The sequence below is a fragment of the Nomascus leucogenys genome, chromosome 16 (assembly GCF_006542625.1).
Source record: "Nomascus leucogenys isolate Asia chromosome 16, Asia_NLE_v1, whole genome shotgun sequence".
NCBI classification, from domain to species: Eukaryota; Metazoa; Chordata; class Mammalia; order Primates; family Hylobatidae; genus Nomascus; species Nomascus leucogenys.
In genome coordinates this window covers 22,771,070-22,794,984 of record NC_044396.1, presented here as the reverse complement: position 1 = coordinate 22,794,984, position 23,915 = coordinate 22,771,070, and the positions used below count along the sequence as shown (strand labels likewise).

General features: G+C 35.8%; 1 protein-coding gene and 1 pseudogene across 9 annotated transcripts in view; one reads left to right on the top strand and one right to left on the bottom strand.

The window, feature by feature from the left end:
• RALYL (RALY RNA binding protein like) overlaps positions 1 to 23,915 on the top strand; it is a 731,347-nt gene that overhangs the window by 620,975 nt on the left and 86,457 nt on the right. The window lies entirely within an intron of this gene.
• LOC100592339 lies at positions 12,900 to 14,720 on the bottom strand (annotated as a pseudogene).

Genomic DNA, 23,915 nt, shown 5'->3' with positions numbered 1-23,915 from the left:
ACATAATAAAATTCTGCTAGGAGAATGCTTCCTTTCAACGCTGCATCAGATAGAATCTGATCTTGGAAATAAGCTGAGAGGAAACAGGCATCAAGTTTGCATTTAGAAAGGTGAATAAGGCCAGGCGCGGTGGCTCATGCTTGGAATCCCAGCACTTTGGGAGGCCGAGCAGGCAGATCACGAGGTCAGGAGATCCAGACCATCCTGGCCAACATGGTGAAACCCCGGCTCTACCAAAAATACAAAAATTAGCTGGACATGGTGGCGTACGCCTGTAATCCTAGCTACTCGGGAGGTTGAGGCAGGAGAATCATTTGAACCAGGGAGTCAGAGGTTGCAGTGAGCCGGGATCGTGCCACTGCACTCCAGCCTGGCGACAGAGAGAGACTCCGTCTCAAAAAAAAAAAAAAAAAAAGAAAGAAAGAAAAGAAAAGAAAGGTGAATAAGCACAGAGTGATCATCCCAATTAAGATTCTAATATATAAATATAAGTCTTAGTTTAAATAATGGTTTTAACCAGTCTTGCCTTGAAAAAGTTATTTACAACTTTTTAATAAAAAATACAAATGAGAAGGAATCAAAGATCCTTCATTTGAAGACTGAATTTCCATTTTAAAGTTACTTCAAAAAATGCATGAAGTTTCTTCAAGCACTGACTGTTGATACCTTGCAGACACTGCACCACTTTGAGCATACACTCAGAGCACCAAAGGAAACTGTCCACATGAATGATTTCTTCGACTTCTTCGGCATGAAGTTGAACTTTTTAAGAAGACTTTAATATGAATTAGTTGTATTTTGAAATTAAATATCGATTTATACCAATTTTTCATTTGATGAATTTTTTCATAAGTAGCTTTATATGAGGATGCTTATTACATGGGTAAAAAAAAACTTTAGATTTTGTTCACGGTATCAGAATAATTTAAATAACTCAGAACAATTTAAAAGTTATATTGATTTATCTCACAATATATTATTTCCCAGGTTTGGTTGGAAGATCTTCAAGAATAGATCACTGGGGCAGGGGCGGAGGTATGGTTAATGGATACCAAAAAAAATTAGAAAGAATGAATAAGACCTATTTGATTGCACAACAGGGTGACTATAGTCAATAATAACATAATTGTACATCTTAAGTAACTATAAGAGTATAATTGGATTGTTTGTAACACAAAGCGTAAATGTTTTGGAGAATGGATACCACATTCTCCCTGACGTGATTATTACACATTGCATGCCTGTGTGAAAATATCTCATGTACCCCACAAATATATATGCCTACTATGCACCCACTAAAGTTAACATTAGAAAATTTAAAATTATAAAAATAAATAAGAAAAAAGAATACATCAATGATAAAAATATCAGAATTATTATATTTATCTCTATTGAAGCACTGACTGTGCGTTAGCTAAGCATGGACCGGCCAAGCCTGGATCTCCTAAGTCCTTTGAGATGCACAGGATCTGTTCTAATAAATCCAAACAAGAGAGAGTAAATACTGTTAAGGCAACAAAGCTTGCCCTGCATCCAAAAATGACCTTATAATTGCTAACAGCTGTAGTTTGTGAAACCATTTTCTTTGAGGGATATTTTCTCCTTTTTCTTTCCAGTCTTGAAGTAGAATTTAGATCTTCAATATACTTCTGCTGTTATGAAAACTTTATTAAACCTTGACGTTCTTATTAGGTTAAAGATTCACATGATTTTACATTTATCCAGGTTTTGTAGGAAACCTCATATTTAGTAACAGATGCTATATATTATTCTAGTATTAGCCACTTGCTCTAAGAGCCCAAGTTCTGTAATTTGATTTCCTTCCTCTGAATCCCATTCTGTCACTTCCTAGGTAGATGGCTTTGGCAATTTGTTTAACTTTCCTGAGTCTCCATTTGCTCACCTAAGGTAGTAACTAATCTTTTATTATTATTATTATTATTATTATTAAAGTAATTTCTTTTGAGACAGGGTCTTACTCTGTCTCCCAGGTTGGAGTGCAGTGGTGCAATCACAGTCACTGCAGCCTCAACCTCCCAGGCTCAAGTGATCCTCCCTCCTCAGCTTCCCAAGTAGCTGGAACTACAGGCACGAGCCACCACACCTGGCTAATTCTTATCTTTTGTAGAAATGGGGATCTCACTGTGTTGGACAGGCTGGTCTTAAACTCCTGGTTTCAAGCAATCTTCCCACCTCACCCTCCAAAAGTGCTGGGATTACAGGCATGAGCCATCATGCTGGGTCATAACTAACTCTTAACAGCTGTTATGAATGAGATAATACTTAGTGTCTGACACATAATAAACAGGAAATAAATACCAATTATTGAAAACATTCTATGCAGCAATTAAGTTATATTATAAATCTTTTCTAAATTTCCACTGAATTGCAGAAATGTTAACCAATTGAATCCAAAGGCCTGAATATTTTAGAAGTGTTAAGAGAATCCAATTCTCAGTTCAGAAGACAGTGAAATCAGCACAGGAGTGATAGACTGCCTTACTAGGGGAGATCATTGAGGAAGAGAGACAAGAAAAAATAAAACAGCAGCCTAAAGACAGGAAGACAATTCCGGGCTGTACTTAGAGTGATATAAAATATGGAGTACAATATTAAAAACTTTAATAATAGGAACATGAAAGAGGGAAAGCAATACTGATTTAGGAATGGTTGGTAGTAGAGCACATAAAAGCAAAAGCAGATTTATATTAATGCCATCAAATGATAGCTGTCTATCAAGCATTTAGGAATTGAGAAGCTAAAGAAACTGATCAGAATATTAGGAAAATTTCCAAGACAAAAGTAAGACTGGAGTTTTTCTTCAAGGTGAGGTAAGAATTCAATAAGGAGCTATTAAAATGGCATTCCTGGGAGACAGAGTTGGATGAGTGGCAGCAGAGAAGGCATCGAATCCAGCATATCAGACATTCCACTCTAGTGAGCTAGGAAGATTCAGGAAAAGACAAAAGATAAGATTGGCAAATTCAGGGAGAATTTGTATTGAGAAATTATCCTAATACAAGGAGCTTTCTGCTCATTCTATGGGTGAAATGGAGCCATTCAATGATGTCTACCTACTTGGCTGTTTTGCTTTTAACTGAAGAGTGATATTATCCAAAGTGAGCCACTTATAAAGCAGTTGCAGAAGTTCAGGCATGCCTTGAAAAGATGCAGGACTTGAATAGAATGAAATACGAATGTAAAGAAAATGCCTGATGAAATAGCATTTTCTTTAAGAATGTCGAAATCAGTGAGTGAGTGATGTCTTAAAGTTTTCTCAGTTAGACTTGATGGGATCACGGTGACAGTATGACAAGCTAAAATCCATGCGTAGTGTTGAAACTAAGGGAAGGTTAACAAGAAATTGTCCCTAGGCTTTAAATATGCCCATCTAACATCATGGAATTACTAATGGCCAATTCAATGCCTGTCTTTTGATGATGCTGTTTCAATTTTCTCTCTGTCTGCAGGGAAAAAGGGATAAGGAGATAAAGCCAATTTTCTTCTAAAAAATCTACTTTTTTGGGTTTTGTTTAGACTCAGACAATGCTACCACAAAATTAATGATTTCTTTACCAACTGCATTTGCTTCACTTTTTTCCCCAAAGCCCTCCAGGCTACTTCTCTGGAGAGTACACAAAGTTTCCACAGCACTATTTTTGTAATCTAAAGCAGTTGTGCTTTCAGGCCTGATACTACAACTGTAATTTTAATTTATCAACCTGCCAGTCAGTGAAATGCTGTAAAAACATTTGAAAGCTTAAACCCATCATTTATTTCTGCACCTGTCAATGACACTTTTCTGTACTCGTCAAAATCATTTAAACTGCACTATGATGGCATATACAATATCACCAATAAATTGGGTAATCAATCATGTATGTGCATATTTTGACAGTGGCGTGTTGAATGCATGGGCTCCTGGATGCATTTGTAAGAAGTAGGAGCTCATTACTGTTCAATAGTAAAATACAGTAGAGTCATCAAAAAGAGTCTCCCTCAGTCTTTTACAATTAAAAAAATGTCTTAAGAAACAGAGGGGCTGATTGTGCCTGAAATGGCTTTTATTTCTTCAGCAAAATGTTCTCCTCGGGGAAAAGGAAGTAATTGCAGATTATAGCAGGCAGGAATATAGTGTTACATGGAGGGAAGAAAATGTATAGGATCATTAAATAGATTTATTTAAGTTCTGCTTATAAAGCAAGCAGTGATGCAGTACTTTATAGCTGATGATATTTCAAAAGAGTGTTATCAGCACTTCCACCACTATCTAATTTGTTCATATAATAAATGTCACATTAAACCCAATATCACAATTCATATCAGTTTTACTTCAAAAATTGGTATCATTATATATCATAGGCAACCCTGCCTCAAAAAAATTTTGATGAGATCTTTCATCACAATAAATTATGGAATTTAAAAAATCAAACTATTAGAGAGAGAAAAAAACCTGTTCAATCATTAAATCCTCTCAACCCAGTAACAATTTGATGTCATTTAGGCTATGTTTCTAAGATAAAATGTTGTCAAAATTGTAACTTAAATATTCTCTAAATAATCTAACTGTACCCTCTGAACTCTTGGTTCAGAGGGTACAGTTAGATTATTTACAGAATATAGAGCAATCCTCACCATTTATTTATTTTTAAAAAGCAAATCTTATGAGAAACCCTTTAAAATCTATGAAGGATTTATGACAACTTCATGGCATGCAACTCTAAATTAGCCAAACTAATTTATAGACATCAAATATTTCTACATAAGAAAATGAATCAGTAAACTTGACATGGATAAGCTCTCACTCATGGGAAAGAACTAACCTTCAGTGATGTTTCAGAACCACATTTAAAACAAACAAAGCTTTGGGAGGTGTATTAATGTACACAGCCAGCACTGTTTCCTTATTGTTACTAGTACTGCTTTCCAGGAACGTGAATTTTGTTTTCTTTTGTTTTTTTTAATTTTACTCGAAGTTCTGGAATACATGTGCTGAGCATGCAGGTTTGTTACATAGGTATACATGTGCGATGATAGTTTGCTGCACCTATCAACCTGTCATCTAGGTTTTAAGTCCCGCATGCAGTAGGTATTTGTCCTAATGCTCTCCCTCCCCCTTCCCCTCAACCCCTGACAGGCCCCGGTGTGTAATGTTCCCCTCCCTGTGTCCATGTGTTCTCATTGGAACATGAGGTTTTTAAGGTGTTAAGCCACATTGGAAAGGGTAATCATATAGTCAGACTGTTGAAAGATATATTTGCTGAATGTGTATATGAATAAAATAGAAATGGCGGCTAAGATTAGATGTCATATGTAGAATCAATACTGCATGAAGAGAGTTGTTATTGCTTCAATTTAAAATAAGATCTTAGTCTCATATACTTTTAATATCAGTCCTGAAAAAATCACTAAAAATAATGCAAAATAAGTGCTTTGATTTCACTTGACTACCTTCAACTTATCTCAAAGAAAGCTAATTAAGCTTACTTGAAGAGAACTCATTTCTCTTTTTTGTAGCTCCAATAAATATACTCAAGACTGAATTTTCAATTAAATAATACTTGATTATCTAAATAATTTTTTGGCAGTTCAAACAGCATTTATTTCAGACAGTTCAAAGTATTGACTATCCTTTGTGTTCTTCAATGAATTTTTATTGATTCTCATAAAGACAAAATAGATATCATCATTCATTTAATACTGAATAAGTGAGATACAGAGACATGATGATATCTCCATAAATAAACACAGAATATTGGTAGCCATTTTGGAATGGAGTCCAGTCTGGGACTTTTGCTTACAAAGCTGGCAATTTCATGTATTTTAACACCTCATGTTTTCTTCTGAGTTTCATCTGCACTTGAATGTCTAAATAATAGCTTTAATTATTCAGGAAAATAATCATGTATGTAGAAAGTTATTTATTGCTCTTAGAGCCATTGTGAATCCCACATTTGTACTATAAAAGTGCTAGCAAAAGTTTTAAAGCCTCATTTCCCAATCACATTCTGTTCATCCTGCCAGGAATGACTGATCTTTATTTCATCAATCTCAAAATGTGACCTTTTCGAAGCTTTTAATGACATTTTCAAAGTACAGAAATGCTTTTTGATTCAAAAGGATTTTCTACTTTATTCTGCAGAACAAGTCAGCTATCACAGTACAATCAATAGCTGCCAACTATTAGCAAAAGCCACACATCACTTATACTTTAAGAGCTTATCAGGAAGAAAAAATGCATTGAGTGGCTATATTTTGGCATGCTAACTAAGGTAGATATCAAAATGAAAAGTCGATCCTCAAATGTTTCATGTTTTTAGAAATGTTATTATTTCCTTAGTAAAAATTTCACTAGATCACATTCAAAATATACCATTAGAAGCTGCTGGCCACATTCAACTTCAAAATGAAATAATGTGCTTGTAGTTTTATTCAGTGTTAGGCAACCAACTACAGTTTCCCCTTAGCTTCAATGAAAAGCATATAAAAGATGAAACACTTGTTGAGACATTTCTTCCAGATATTGGCTAAATTATCATATCATGCAAGTGGTATTTCAGTTAAGTGTATGTTATAGCCCAATTGGATACTAAAAGTCTTGAAAGCCTTTTTAAAAGTGAGGTTCTCTAGAGAAGTTATTTTAAAAATGTATTCTGTAAATCATGAGCCTTTGATTATCCAGCCCATGGCAGGCTAAGCACTCCAAATTCCCATGTAAAGCCACCAAGTCACGAATTAAGGGATTGCCCAATAAATCAAAGCATTCATTCCTAATTTTCTTAAGTTGCCAGGTTTTCGTTTGAAGCTCTTGAGAAAGGATTTGATAGCATTGCTGCCTTTTCTGTGAAGAATAGCTAATTTCATTAAGTGCATCAATTCAACATTTGAAGGGCACTGTGTATGCACAAAATAGTATATGATAATAATGTCAGTTGCTGTTCTAAACTAGCCTGATAGACAGGGATAGTTTCCTACTATTGTGATTAAAAATTGAGCTTTCTTTCCATATTACAAAGATAACAACACCAAGTCATCATTGATAGGGAATTTAGTAAAATATTTAGACATTTATTTTGGCAATGTAAGATGAAGAGTAGTATCAAAATCATTTAGACTTAACTAACAATATGTCTTCAAAAAATTATGCAATGCACTTTGTTTTTAAAAGCATCATTAATTGCCTAACAGTACCCACCAAACTACAAATCAGGGGTTAAAAACAGGAAGTAGATCTTATGATGCTATTTCATTCTAATCAAGACTTTATTTCCAGTATCTTTATTGTTATTTTTGAATCTCAATTCAGTTATATTTAGATAAAATTTATTCAGTACAAAATTCCATTTATGTTATATTGGTAGGTGCAAAGCAAGATGCGAGGTGCACTAAACTGCTGCTTCATCTCATAGTGGATTCAGTAAAGCAGTGCCAATCAATGAATTGTTTTTACCATTTCATTGCAGAAAGTAGGAGTAAGCATTTTTAAATGTATCACGTGTTTATATGGCTATGATATTGAAATGTATGATTTTTGTACAAAGTATCAGACTGTGATAGATTGGAAATATTTTAAATAAAAAATAAAAATTTAGTTCTTTCCCACTATAAGCCAGCAAGCCCTAGACAAGACTACATCTTTGCCTTTGGGGAGGTTGTAATCTAATGAACAGGACAAAACAAATAAGTTGGTGTCTATAATATAAGGCATTGCTTGGGAATTCTAATCTGCTGAAGAAGACAAAATAAAAACGAACAGATAGCTGTAACATAAGTCATTCCTTGAAGACTCTTGAAAGAGAGGAAATAAAAAGTTGTAGGACTAGTGGTACATAATGGCACACAAAGCCAGGTGGGTTTAGTTTCTTTTTGGAGATGGATAGTAGCACCATTCATCTTAAAAGAGACACTGGATGACATGCCTGGAAAATTAAACAATGACTATATCAAGGGAGACTAGAAAGCCCTGAATATGTTTTAACTTTTCTTCAACTCCCCTCTCCCTTTCTCACCCCTCCCGCCTCTGCCTTCTTATCTTACTTTCTCTCTCTCCTCCTTGACCCCTCTTTATTTTCCTCTCACTCTCCTTCTTTTCTTCTCTCTTTCTCTTCTCTTCCTTTCCTTCTCTCTTCCTCTCTCCTCACATTCTCTCCTTGTCCTACTTCTTCCCTCTACTTCTTTATCTCTCTCTATTCCTCCTTCTTTCAACTTCTCTATATTTTTTCTTCATTTTAAAATATGCATGCCTTCCATCAGAAGAGAATACCTCAAAATATTAAGAGGCATCTGTGACAAACCCACCGCCAACATCATATTGAACAGACAAAAACTGGAAGCATTCCCCCAACACCTGGAACAAGACAAGTATGCCCACTCTGAGCACTCCCATTCAACAAGGTACTAGAAGTGCTAGCCAGAGCAATCAGTCAGGAGAAAAAAATACAAGTCATACATATAGGAAAATAAACTATGTCTCTTCACAGATGACATGATTTTATACCTAGAATGCCCTAAAGACTCCACCAAGAGGCTCCTGCAACTGATATGCCACTTCAGCAAAGTTTCAGCCCACAAAATCAGTGTACAAAAATCAGTAGCATTTCTATATACCAATAATGTTCAATTTGACAACCAAATCAAGAATGCAATCCCATTTACAATAGCTGCAAAAAAAAAAAAAAATAAGTAAACCAAGGAATACATCTAACCAAGGAGGTGAGAGATCTCTACAAGGAGAACTACGAAACACTGTTCAAAGAAATCATACCTGACACAAACAAATGGAAAAACATTCTATGGCTCATGAATTGGAAAAAATCAATATCTTTAAAATGACCACACTGCCCAAAGCAACCTATAGATCCAGCATTATTCCTGTCAAACTACCAACATTATTTTTCTCAGAACTAGAAAAAGCTATTTTAAAATTCAAAGGAAACCGAAAAAAGAGCCTGAATATCCAAAACAATCCTAAGTAAAAAGAACAAAGCCAGAGGCATTACATTACCCGACTTCAAACTACACTATAAGGCTACAGTAACCGAAACAGCATGGTACTGGTACAAAAACAGACAACAGACCCATGGAACAGAATGGAGAACCTGGAAATAAAGCCACACACCTACAGCTATCTGATCTTTGACAAAGTCAACAAAAATAAGCATTGGGGAATGGACTTCCTATTCAATAAATGGTGTTGGGATAGCTGGCTAACCATATGCAGAAGAATGAATCTGGACTGCTACCTTTCACCATATACAAAAATTAACTCAAATTGGATTAAATATTTAAATATAAGACCTCAAACTATAAGAATCTTAGAAAATGCCATTCTGGACATCAGCCTTGGGAAAGAATTCATGGCTAAGTTCTCAAAAGCAATCGTAATGAAAACAAAAATTGAGAAGTGGGGCCTAATGAAACTCAAGAGCTTCTGCATGCAAGAGAAACTATCAAGGAAGTAAACAGACAACCTAAAGAATGGGAGAAAAATATTCACAAACTATACATCTAACAAAATTCTAATATCCGGAATGTATAAGGAACTTAAATCATCAAGCAAAAAAACAACCCCATTAAAAAGAAGGCAAAGGACATGAACAGACATTTCTCAAAGGAAGACATACAGGCTGCCAACAAACATATGAGTAAATGGTCATCATCACTAATCTTCGAAGAAATGCAGATCAAAACCACAATGACATACCATCTCACTGCAGTCAGAATGGCTATTATTAAAAAAATCAAAAAACACAGATGTTGGCAAGGCTGTGGAGAAAAGGGAACACTCATACGCTGTTGGTGGGAATGTAAGTTAGTTCAACCACTGTGGAAAGCAGTCCGGAGATTTTTCAAAGAACTTAAAATAGAACTACCATTCAACCCAGCAATCCCATTACAGGGTATATATCCAAAAGTAAACAAAGTGTTTTACCAAAAAGACACATGCACTTGCATGTTTATCACAGCACTATTTACAATAGCAAAGACACGACCAGGTGCGGTGGCTCACACCCGTAATCCCAGCAATTTGGAAGGCCGAAGCAGGTGGATCACCTGAGGTCAGGAGTTCAAGTCCAGCCTGGCCAACATGGTGAAACCCCATCTCTACTAAAAATACAAAAATTAGCTGGGCGTGGTGGTGCCTGACTGTAATCCCAGCTTCTTGGGAGGCCGAGGCAGGAGAACTGCTTGAACCCAGGAAGCAGAGGTTGCAGTGAGTCAAGATTGTGCCACTGTAATCCAGCCTGGGAGATAAAGCAAGATCCATCTCAAAAAACAAAAATATAGCAAAGACATGGCATCAACCTAAGTGTCCATCAATAGTGGGCTGGAAAAAGAAAACGTGGTACATATACACCATGGAATACTACACAGACATGAAAAATAATAAAATTATGTCCTTTGCAGCAACATGGATGTAGCTGGAGGTCATTATCCAAAGTGAATTAATGCAGGAACAAAAAAAAATACATTGAATGTTCTTACTTATAACAAGGAGCTAAACATTGGCTACTCATAAACATAAAGATGGCAGCAGCAGAATCTAGGAACTACTAGAGGGGGAAAGGGAGGGAGGGCGGAAGTTTGAAAAACTGCTGGGTACCATGGTCACTATCTAGGTGATGGGATCAATCATACTCCAAACCTCAGCATCATAAAATACACCCAAGTAACAAAACTACACATGTATCCCCTGAGTCTGAAAAAAAATGCATGCCTTCAACAAGGAGCTTTCTTTGCTTTGCAATAGAGCTCACTATTGGAAGGAAAATTAATGTATGTGAAATGTTTGCTGGGTATCAGAAATAACATAAGTTCCTAATACTCCAGCCTGTTCTCTTGCTCTTGCTTTGCAGTTGAGAAAAAAATTTTACCAGTAGCTTAATGAAAAATTTAAAATACTAGGGCATACCAAAAATATCATCATTTTTTAATATTAGGCCAGTATGAGACTGCTGTCTATTTGGGAATTAGCAGTTTATCATCTCTAAGGAAAGTAGTCATCCCAAAAGACAATCAAATGTTGACATTTGACATGCCCAATAAACTACTAGGACCTTTCATCATCATGCTCCAATGAGGCCCACCAGTCAATAAGCCCTGCCCACATGTACATCTACACACTCATACACACACCCACCCTCACACATACGCCCAAACACACCCCCACCCCCCACACACACTCACAAAGCTGACAGCCAGGTTTTTGATGCCTTGCCCTGAAATATAACCTAATCAACAAGGAAAGAATCACCAGACGTTTGAGGAAATACTCTAACATGGAAGAAAATCCCAGAGAAAATCAGATTTCCACAGAAATAGGGGAAATATAGAGAGTACAAAACCAAACAAAAATACTAAAAAACTCATAATTAATGCCCCTAGAAATAGGAAAATGTATCTACATTTAAAAGTATTACTTAAAAGAATATATGAAGAACAAGAAAAATCTTCTTAGAAATTAAAAACTTTATAGCAGAAATGAAAAATTTAATAAAAGTTTGAAATATGAACTTAAAAGATCAAAAAGATAAACAGATGGAAAATAGTAAAGAAAGGGTTTTTAAACAATCAGACCCTTGCTCCAGGGGTTCAATATCAAGCTAATAGTGTTTCCACAAAGAGAAAACTTAGAGGACAACATTATTCAATCAGAATACAAGAACATATCCTAAAACTGAAAGATACGAGATTTCCAATAAAATATGCTCAGCACAACAAATGAAAGATGGCCCAAACTAAAACAGTTTACTGTATATAAGACCTTAAATGTCTAAATAGAGGAATAAAAGCCACATACAAAGACAGAATGAGAATAACATCAAATTTTTCAAGATTAGAACATGCAGACAATAGAAGAATGCCTTTAAATGTCTTTTGATCACATGAATAGACTTATTGTAACATGGAATGCTCAAGATTAGTGCCAGGAAAGTATCTAATTCTGACTTCAACTTTTAAAATAATTAAAATCAATAAAATCAAAACAGGATAGTTACCAGAATAATAGTGCCATTATAACCACATTAAAAAGAAAAGCTTCCATCAAAATTTTACGGTATGACAAATCCAGTAAAATATATTTTATTAAATATTGCATTCCACTCAATTTTGTAATATTCCATTTTTTGATGAAAATGTTATTCAGAAGAGAGGCTTCAGATAAAAAGAAAAATTGGAGTAGAAATACATACGTTGAGATTTCCCAATTTTACCATTAAAAGTACCTTAGATGTCCTGCAATAATTGTTCATAGGTATCTTTAACAAATGAATAATTATTAATATATTTCACAGATAAGCCACTTGGTACTTTTTATTGACATAGAACTGTATAAACTGTTAGTAAAACATTTAAATTGTTTTACTTTGAATCTCCTCACATTTTATAAGTTAGTTTTCATTTCTTCTGCTTCTTTAAAAGGCGTGGCCAGGTTTGTCCATAATAGGATCAACAAATGTTGAACTGCACTATATTTGTATAATAACTAATTTATCCAATTTAATATGTGGGAAATTATACCTCTCTGTGTATTTAGATATGTTTATTTGAAACAAATATAATTAATTTTATGCATGTGATAAGAATCAGCCTATTAAATGTATACCTTTTAAAAAATAAGCAGCACAGATAGCAGATACAGAACTCTTTACTGTCAGTACTCTTGACTACCAAGAAATGAAGCCACACTCTAGAAAAATGCAATGCAAGAAAAGATTCAAGTTATCCCTTTGGGTAAAAATCATCCCCTTAATAATATTCATTTGTAATCTAAATTCACAGTATATCCCATCAGCCCAAGGTAATCTTCTAAAATGTCATTATACTTGCAGTATTATAATTTTTTTTCAGGCCAGTATTTATGGAGGTGACCGGGCTACAGCAACAGAACATTTTAACTCCAGGGAGAGTATAGCTTTGTAGCATTAGCTCCTTTGACAATTCTCTTTCTAAAAAGATTTTTACTTTAGAAACCTCTGACGTATGTAGTTTTCTTCAGATCCAATGTATCCAAATGTTTTGTAAAAACCAACATTTTGTGGTAGACATTCAAGGGTAATCTTATAACAGTTCAGTTTCTGGCTTAGCAAAGTACAAGTTGATAACAATTTGCCAAGCTGTCTTCCTCTGCATTCATTACTAACAACATCTACTCTTTCTCTCTTAGCACAGGAAAGGATGAATTTATGTTCTATTATCAGAGTTGCCATGGCAACACTGTCACCGAGTCACATCTTCCACAACTGTAACATAATGAACCCCATATTTCTTTGTATGCTCAAAACACTTTATACATTATCAAGGTTGACAATTCCAGTGGCAGTTCGCTGACCCACTACCGTAAAAAAAAAAAACAAAACCCTAGGTTAGTTGTATTAGTCCATTTTCATACTGCTATGAAGAAACACTCGAGACTGGGTAATTTATAAAGAGAAAGAGTTTTAATGGACTCACAGCTCCATGTGGCTGGGGAGGCCTCACAATCATGGCAGAAGGTGAAGGAGGAACAAGGCACATCTTATGTGGCGGCAGGCAAAAGTGCATGTGCAGGGGAACTGTCCTTTATAAAGCCATCAGATCTCATGGGACTTATTCACTATCATGGGAATAGTACAGGAAAAACCCACTCCTATGATTCAGTTACCTCCCACTGGCTCCCTACCATGACATGCAGGGATTATGGGAGCTACAACTCAAGATGAGATTTAGGTGGAGACACAGCCAAACCATATCATCAGTAGACAAAGAGGCCTTAAACCAAGCCTTCTGCGAGATGTGTTGGTGAAATAACTGGAGCATATATAGCTGTATTCTGATTCCAGTCCACTTCTTTAAGTAGACTTGGGTCAAACGGGAGTTTCATGAGGTTTCATCTTTCCAGTAAGTCTGTTTGATAAACCTGAGGCAGGCCCACCCTGGCCCCCAGGACACCAGGTCCCACTCTCACTTCCCAACCCCCAGCCCCTCCTCAGTGCCTTTAAAATTGTGAAGGAAGATTATTTCCAGCCAGAAGGCCCAGACAATCAATCAAACCAAACATACTGTCAATCAAGCACAAAGACTTTTTTAAAAGATACAGGTGACTGTTGTTATTTGTGGAAGTTATATTCTGTAAAGTCACAGCAAACACTGAGTTAGCAAATACTGAACCATTGCTCCTAGCGGAAATATAGGGCTAGATTCCTATGAGCCTCTGGTCACATTTTTGCCAACCAATCAATACATAAACTTGCTGTTTGTGTGTTTCTGTTTAAAGACTCCATGTATTTAATGTATGTTATATCAATATGTGATGTTGACTCATTAACATCGAACTCCACAGCCAGCAGCACAACTCATGCCTGAAGGAAGCTCATCTAAAGAAGCTCACATATTTTCTCTATAAGACACATCACAGCATTTCAGCATTATACTGGGGCTGCATTTTAAGCTGCAAAATCACCAAGAAAAGGCACAAAAATGTGAAAAATGAGGCACTAAATAGATCATAACATAGATGCTTATTTGCAGTATGAACTGAAACAAAGAGGCAGTGTCACCTCATTGGACCTCATCTAGGAACATGTAACTCAAAATGTTTACCCTCTATGCATGTTTCTGAATGATCATAAAAACCCTGCAAGTATTAATTAGGAGGTCACAAATTTTGCAAAGTTGCAAATTAGAATCCATGAATAATGAGAATCAACTGTATTTTCAGAAATATAATTATTCAGAAGCTATTTCTAAGAAATCTAAAGGTTGTTTCACCAAAATTATCGAACTAACAAAAAAAACTGGTGGGGGATGGTCTAACACAAAAGAGAAGGAAGTCCCTAAGGTGGCTGGTGAAGAGAAGTACCAAGATGACAGCTTTGTAGCAGACCCAGAGAGAACCAGTCTGGGTTGCAGCAGGACAATGGAATGCTCCAGGAAGAATGAAAAAAGACCACTATAAGTGCCAAGTAAACAATGATTGTACAAGAAGGAAATATAATCATTGCACAGTATGTTCCTCAGCTGTAAATAATATTTATGTGGTTATATCAATATAAACTTTGAATATTGACCTAACCAAACAAAAAAGAATTAATGAGGAAAAGAAATGGAAGTTCGCAAACAAATTCTTCAGTACAGGTAAACAGAGCAATATTTTGAGGGCTCAAAGAGGACTCACTTTTGAGTATAAGGTTTTTTTCTAGAAACTAAAGGCTATTAGATAAAATGTTTCCTTAATAATATTCAGAAGGAAAGTACCTCTAAGAAACATTTATAGATTATAATAAGAAGAGATTAATTTGGAAAATATCAGTTAACTCTTTAAGACACCAGATTCAATACAATGCCCCATTTGAAGCAGTAAAGATTTGATATTACAGAGGAAAACAAGGTCAATAAATGATATTGAGGAAAATTAGCAAATATTCCATGAGAAAAATAGAGGAAAAGTAAAGTGGCAAAAATGAGAACAAAAGAAAAAAATGGGATGAAACACTGCTGAGTTTAATCTGTAAATAATAGCCATTGCCAAAGATGACAATTTTATAGAACATGAGTCAATAATAAAAAGTAAAATATATAATTCATTGATTTTTCCAAGTGAGGCATTTAGAATTTGAAATGTAAAGAAATCTATAGGAATCCATAAATTTAAAAAGAGACTAACTTTAAGGCAAAAGATAAAATCGAGCTCAGTTTTCTCTGTGATGTGCTACTGTGAAGATAATCGTGGAGAATTTTTGTGGGAAAGGATTGTAACACAAGAACTCTGTGTTCAGCTATGTCATTTTTTATGTGTGAAGATGCCAGAAAGACATCAACAGAAAATTATGGTGTATCATGTACCAATCCCAGATAAAATTCTAGAAAGGTAGTCACTCACCTGGTTTTGTCTATCCTGAACACCAGCATCTTAAGGATCAACCTGTTTTACAAACATATGTTTAACAAATATTTAGTCATGTTCTTTAACTGGGAACTTTATGGAAGGGATAAAGTGATTCATTGAAAATGACTATGTAGAAAAATAATCAGGGAGGGGGAAAATTTGACATTTAAAAAATTCAGCTGGTAAAATAGTGATGAGATTTTTAAAAAATTTTGAATAGTAATAGGAGGGAGACTATCTCTTCTACAAATTCATGATTTAGGGATAAAAATTGACATTAATCAGTGGGGAAAAAATAGAAATCATAACAATAAGTCATGTTCACACAAAAAGGTCATAATTGACAAAGAGTGCAAATCAGTTCTTTTTTGCTTCTATAATATTTGTATGAAATACTCATTTTAGATAGTATGTGTCCAGTGCAGTATGAGCTTGTAACAAAAAGACAATAGAGGACATGTATAAATAGCTAGGTATTTCGGGAAAATGGGCAATGCAGAAAATCAAGCGCATGTGCCTAGAGGAATGACGATGTTTAGTATAAAAAGATTTGCTAAAATCTTCAATATTTTAAAATAACAATGGTGATAAAAAGCTGTCCTCTCATTTTAATTTGAATACTTTTACTGTTTTATGCTGAATTAATATTCCCCACTTGTTTTTGCTACAGTCTATTGTGTTTAAGTAGTTTTCTTATTACTATTTTACTTTGAATGTATTATAAGAAATGCCTCTTAAATTTTATCAAGTGCCTCTTTAGTATTTACAGATAACATCTGTAATCTCTTTTGTTTTTGTTCCAGATTATGTTGATAGATTTCCAGACCTGAAACGGATATTAATGACCTCTTTCTGGTTTACTTTGGCTTATAGGTTGCTCTTTTTCTAATGAGATTAGGTCTGAGTTCTTTTCTTTTTCATCTTTTTTCTTTAAGAATGAAGGCATCTAAAGCTGTAGATTTTTCTGAGTCAAGTATTAGTGAATACTAATGTGTCTCACAGGTTTTGGAAAAAGCATTCTTTTTATTCCTTTCTAGAGAATATTAAGTGCAACTTTTCTTTTTTGACTTGGCATCAGTTTGGTTGGGGAGAGTCAAAGAAACTGAACTAATACTAAGGGAAAGTGAGCCAGATTTAGGGTACCAGCTTTTGAAAATCTGTAGGTGGATATCTAAATGTTATATTTTAACAATGTAACTTAATTTTAATGAAATTATGAAACTTTAACTTGAAAAATATCCCAGAACAATATAATGCTATAATGCATTAATCCTCTTCTCTAAAAAGAATCCCCAACAAATAGTTTTCAGGCTCTTGTGGTGTATGTATCTGTGTGTTATATTACAACATACAATGTTGTGTCATGGTATTTTCCATTTTACTATTCTATTCTTTTTAAAAACATACTAGAAGCTCGAGGTATTTGGTATTCATTATCTTATTTCTTTGTTAAATTTAGCAGTAACATTCTTTCTTATAATTACTACCCTTTAATACTTATTCTGCCTTCTGGAGCCACAATGAAGAAATTCAATTCCTCTTCCACTCAACAGGCTTTCAAATATTTAAAGTTAGGCACCTTTCTTCCCAAAGGCTGTCTTCTCTAGCCCAAACATCCTTATTTAATTCAATTATTTTTTATATAGGGTCATTGTCTTGAGACTTTTTGCCATCCTAATTTCCTTCATCTATATGGATCCTAGTTGGTCAAAATTATTCTAAAAGTGCACTGACACATACTAAACTAAATGTTTCCAGTGATGGCTCAAAGTGAAAGTCCAATGGAATTATTACGCTTTTTTTATAGACACTAAAAATCATTTAATGCCAATTAAGATTTCATTACCTGGCCGGGTGCGGTGGCTTACGCCTGTAATCCCAGCACTTTGGGAGGCCGCGGTGGGTAGATCATTTGAGGTCAGGAGTTCAAGACCAGCCTCACCAACATGATGAAACCCTGTCTCTACTAAAAATACAAAAATTAGCCAGGTGTAGTGGCACACGCCTGTAGTCCCAGCTACTCGGGAGGCTGAGGCAGGAGAATCGTTTGAACCCAGGAGGCAGAGGTTGCAGTGAGCTTCATCATCTTTCTGGCTTAATATAGAGATTGCAATTGACCAAAACACTCAAGTATTTCTTACAGAAATATCTGGGAAGCCATAGACAAGGTTGTCTATGCTATGAACTTTGATTGTATTGATGCCTTGGTTCTCTCATATATAAAGTCAAGATAATATTAATACTAACTCATAGAATTTTGAAGACAATGAAATTATTTGATATATGTAAAGCATTTAGAATAGTGGCTGATAAATGCTAAGCCTTCAGTAAATGTTAACTTAACATTATTATAATTATTATCATCTGTTTTGACATCATTCTCCAACATTTTTAAAAGCTAGTCTCTACCATAAAGAGCTTGTGCAGTTGATACACTTGCCCTTGAAGGAAAACTTTGAAAAAATCATTTTAATTCAATATGTTAAATCATAAAAATATCAACTGCATGAACTATGAAAAACATTTACTTGTAAATGGACAAGCGTACTCTTCAACTACGTGTCACATATGGTTATTCTCAACAAACATGGAATACAAAAACACAAAACATGCAAAGTACAACCCAGCCTAAACTGGGTTGTGTCAGTCAGGATCCGCAAAAGAATATTGGAATAGAAAGTGCTTGGAACAGCTACTACCTCTGTGGCTGAGGGAGAGTACTCAAGGGAAAAATGAAGTTGAAGAGAGCCTCTCTCCCCAGGGTTGAGATGCAAATCTCACTGGAGAAAGTGTGTTTGCAGCTGACTGGAGGTCAGAGAAGTCTATGAGGATGTTAGTGGACTGGAGGTGATGAGTAGGAAACCTCTGCTGAGATGCCCATGGTTATCACTGGGCCTCTGACAAGCTGCTGGTAGCTGTGCCAGAGAAAGAAGAAGAAAAGCACCTGGAAAAAGAAGCCCCCTCTTCTTCTATGCCTTGCAGTTTTCCTCCAGCACCCTGTACTGCCAAACTTTAACACTGTGTCAGCAGGCAAAGAAGAAATGTTTATAGAGTCCAGCTCCATTATTACAAAACAAGCTCAAAAAAGGGTAGATTTAGAGCTGACCAGCAATAAATTGATAGATGGAAGAAAGATCTAACCCAATATAGCAAGTGTAATGCTCTAAACATTCTAATATTAATATTCAGGTGTTTGAAAATTCTAATGAAAACACTTTACTTTTCTACAGAGAGTAAATACTATAGCAGAAACTTCCACAGATGTGTAATATTCGATTTAAAAAAATATCTTTGGGTGACTAAAACAACTTGCCTTTTCAGAGCTTATGGTCTAATGAGATAGACTCATAAACAGTCAAATACAATATACTATGTTTAGATAGAAGTGTGCTTAAGAAGCTGTAAGAATGAGACCTGAACATTAATGACTACAATGAACAGTTAAAACAAAGAGATGGATCATACTCTACAGGTTTTTGACATGAGCCGTCCTGGAATATTTTACCCTGAAAACTTCAGTGTCAAGAAATTCAGATAAATTAGATTAGGTTCAAAGAAGAGAGATGGTGATGATTAATGGAAGGGAAAGACTGGCTTGTGAGGGGAAAGGCTAACAAAAATAAATCTATGCAAATTAGCTAAGTGACAAGAGAAGCAGAGAGCTGACAAGCAAGAGTTGGATGTAAATTCAAAAAAGCTATAATCAAAGAATAGCACAGAAAGTGGAATTTAGTCTAATTCGACAAACTTTATAATGGGGGAAGATGTGGAGCTTGAGTTAGGCCTTTAAGAATGAACATATTGGCCAGGCATGGTGGCTCACGCCTGTAATCCCAGCACTTTGGCAGGCCGAGGCAGGCGGATCACCTGAGGTCAGGAGTTCGAGACCAGCCTCAACATGGAGAAACTCTGTCTCTACTAAAAAAAAATACAAAATTAGCTGGGCATAGTGGTGCATGCCTGTAATCCCAACTACTCGGGAGGCTGAGGCAGGAGAATTGCTTGAACCTGGGAGGTGGAGGATGCGATGAGCCGAGATCGTGCCATTGCACTCCAGCCTGGGCAACAAGAGCAAAACTCCGTCTCAAAAAAAAAAAAAAAAAGAATGGACATATTTCCAGCAGAAAGAATATACCACATATGTTGATGGATGGAGAGTATAACAGTAAACTTTTTGTTGAGCCATCAGTTGAGCTAATGCAAAAGATTGTGTCAAGATACAAGAATGTCTCTGCCTGACAGCAAGGAGATTTTATTTATTTTTTTGTACCAGAGTAGAGCCAGACAGAGCATAGGTGCTGAGAAATGCTGACGGATTAAAAGAGTAACTGAATGAATAGTGAAAGAATGTCAGAGAAAGGAGCTACATTTTGGAGAGTCCTGAATGTTGAAGAGATCTGTATGTTACCTTGTAAGCCATGGGAACTAATTGAAGGGTTTTATGCTGTTGCTGTTATTTTTATTTAAGTATGCTTCCTAACAGACACAGTAGAGAGAAAAGTAACAACATACCCCATTCAAAATGATAATTCCAAAATCAGAAACCCTGTGTTACTAGCCAAAAGAAAGAAAAATAATAGGTTTTTTTCTTCCTATTTTTCTCATTTCCAAAATCTACTCTTCTTACATTCTGTCACTGGTCTATCAATTAAAGTAATCATCCTTTAAATGTGTGAGACAGTAAACTTGACTCACAGCAAGCAAAGAATGAGAACTTTCTTAAGTTAGGTGGATTATTTTAATCTTTAGAGCTTCTTAGCCATTTTCTCTTCCTCGGGTGACAGGTCCTGATTCACCAGTAGTGAGGAACTCTATGAAGATACCATAATTATTTAGGTCTCATTAGGTTTCTCCCCCATTACAAAGGTCCTTGAAAATAAATTGAATATTTAATCAATGAAACTTAGACTAAGTAGCTTATTTCACTGTTTTTGAATTTTGTATATATGTGTGCATATGTATTGGTGACATACACCAAAGTAAATGTACAAATTTATATGTATTCCCTAAAGTGAAATGAACAGATTTTTGTTCAAAATATTATATTGGCAAAGTTTGTAAATTTGTTTAACTTTAGATACTCTGAAAGCTAGAAACCTACACCAACTTTTTTTGATGAACTAGAAGCAGGATCCTGTAGATATATCTAAGGATACTTCTGATTTCACCTTATCCACGGGGAAGTATGCTCTGGAAATTCAGCCAGTTAGCTGAACTATATCCTGCATTATTTTTACATTATATCTTCTGCATTCATAACTTCTAGAACTAACCATGGGTATTCTGAAGAATAGCTGTGCCAAAGAGAGAGAATAATCTCCATAAAACATATTGTCCATACTTGTTCCACATTTTTCTACCACCAGATTTCTTGATCATCTAGAAAGGCCTACCCTTTGAACATTCACTTGTCAAATCCCTACTCTTTGCAAGGTCCAATTCAAATGCCAGCTCTTTCATGAAGCCATGTTTGATCCCTGTGTCTCACTCACCACATCCTATTTCCCCTGCTTATAAGCTCTCATAGAAGTTCTTATTTCAGATTGACAGTTATCAAATTCTGCCTCAACTTACGGTTATCTGTGTATTTGTCTAATCTCTTGTACTTAGATTGAAATTCCTTGAGGTTAGAAGTCATGTTTAACTGATAATGTTATTCACAACTCCTAGTATTGCACCTGACTTACAAATAAGAACTCAATAATTGATTATTCAATTTAATATAGGAAGCCAGTTATAGCAATTGAGAAGGCTCTAGTAGTAGTTATTATTGGCAAGATGTTTGCTAAGAACACATTAAAATGTTTCCTACTTGTGCTAAGGAATTTATTAATATTCTTAAGATTATATTTTAATAAGTTCGGTGAGGGAAAATAAAAAGAAATACTTTGGGTATTAGCCTACTCATATGAAACTGGCTTTATGAATTCAAAAGGATTAGATAAAATTGATTACATATATTGTAAAACCCAATGAGTTGTGATTCTTCTATAAATGAAAAAGTTTAAATGAAATTTCAGGAAAGTTACTTGGTCCTCATTTAATCTTCAGTAATAAAAGAAACAGTGTGGATGTATGGCTCTAAGCAATTACTTTAGCAATTCTGATTCCCCATTACATCTTGAGAGAATGTTAATGTGAATGATTAAGGACACACTGAGAAGTAGGATAAAATTAGTAAAGGTGTGCTGGATTTTAAAATAAACAATATGAAATATTTGTTTGCACAAAACTTTCAAAACCATCATTTCATTTTTCTAGAAGGTCAAATACCTGCCATAAGCCAATGGGTATGCTTCCCAGCAACAGAAACCTCAACATTTCCTTGGTTGAGTTTCATCCTAGACAGTGCCCTAAACTTCTAATTTATTATCATTTTTTTCAGTTACCTAAGAACCAAATTGTCATACTAAACTATTAAAATGAGAGTGGCAAAAGTTCTTCTCTTAAAAGCCAAAATAGATCATCCCATAAGGATCACAGTACCACTCTCAGTTTATGAGGGAGAAAAGGGGTGTGGGGCAGGGATTTTTCTTAACTGAAAAACCAACTCTTCTTAGCAATACAGTTCTAGGATATATAAAATTCCTTAAAAAACTGAATATGACTCCTCACAGTGCCATCTTTTGGTGGGTGATTTCAAATAGAGGTTCATTCAGAAAGAAAAAGTGGATTTTTATGAAAGAGATAGAATCTGGAAAGAGAGAAAAGGATCCCCTCACCCGCAAAAAAGGACTGAGAAGGGTGGCAGGAACACTGGGGAAACAACAGCTAGCGTGAATCAGACTTGCCCTGGTGTGATCTTTGAATCTCTTTGAATCTCTTTCTCTTTCCTGGAAATCCAGCTTGATTTTATAGCTTATGACCTGAGCCAACTACTGCCATGACATTTCTGCTAAAAGCCCAAACCATTAAGACAAAAGCAGTCTTGACATGATTACCAAGACAGGTCTGTTTGTGCATTTCATTTTATTTTTAACTTTGACAGATAAAATTGAGTTTATGATGGCAGGCAGTGGAACTTGAGAATCAAACAATTAAGAATACTTGGCTATAACTGGTTCTTGTAAATACATCTTAGCAGTCAGGATTGAACAAAAAATAAGCAGGTTGGACAAGATAATTTAAGCAGCAACGGAGAAAAATAAAAATGAATTTTCTTTTCTTGTGTACTTTTAAATTTCCAGAAGGCTTTTAAATTATCGAAGTATTTACTGAAGGTATAAGACACGTAAGTGGAAATCATTACTGTCATCTATATTAATAACGCCTTTATAATTGATGAGTGTGTCATATTTTCTTCTTGCAATTAAACTCTGCTGTCTGAGATTACAGCATAAAAAAGAGTCTCTGAAAAAAATTATAAAAAAATTTGGGGGGCGGTGTGGAGCCAAGATGGCCAAATAGGAACAGCTCCAGTCTACAGCTCCCAGTGTGAGCGACGCAGAAGACGGGTGATTTCTGCATTTCCAACTGAGGTACCGGGTTCATCTCACTGGGGAGTGTCAGAAAGTGGGTGCAGGACAGTGGGTGCAGTGCACTGAGCGTGAGCCGAAGCAGGGTGAGGCATCACCTCACCTGGGAAGCACAAGGGGTCAGGGAATTCCCTTTCCTAGTCAAAGAAAGGGGTGACAGATGGCACCTGGAAAATCGGGTCACTCCTACCCTAATACTGAGCTTTTCCAATGGTCTTAGCAAATGGCACACCAGGAGATTATATCCTGCACCTGGCTCAGAGGGTCCTACGCCCACAGAGCCTCGCTCATTGCTAGCACAACAGTCTGAGATCAAACTGCAAGGGGGCAGCAAAGCTGGGGGAGGGGTGCCCGCCATTGCCCAGGCTTCAGTAGGTAAAGCGGCCAGGAAGCCCAAACTGGGTGGAGTCCACCGAAGATCAAGGAGGCATGCCTGCCTCTGTAGACTCCACCTCTGGGGTAAGGGCACAGCCAAACAAAAGGCAGCAGAATCCTCTGCAGACTTAAATGCCCCTGTCTGACAGCTTTGAAGAGAGTAGTGGTTCTCGAGCATGCAGCTGGACATCTGAGAA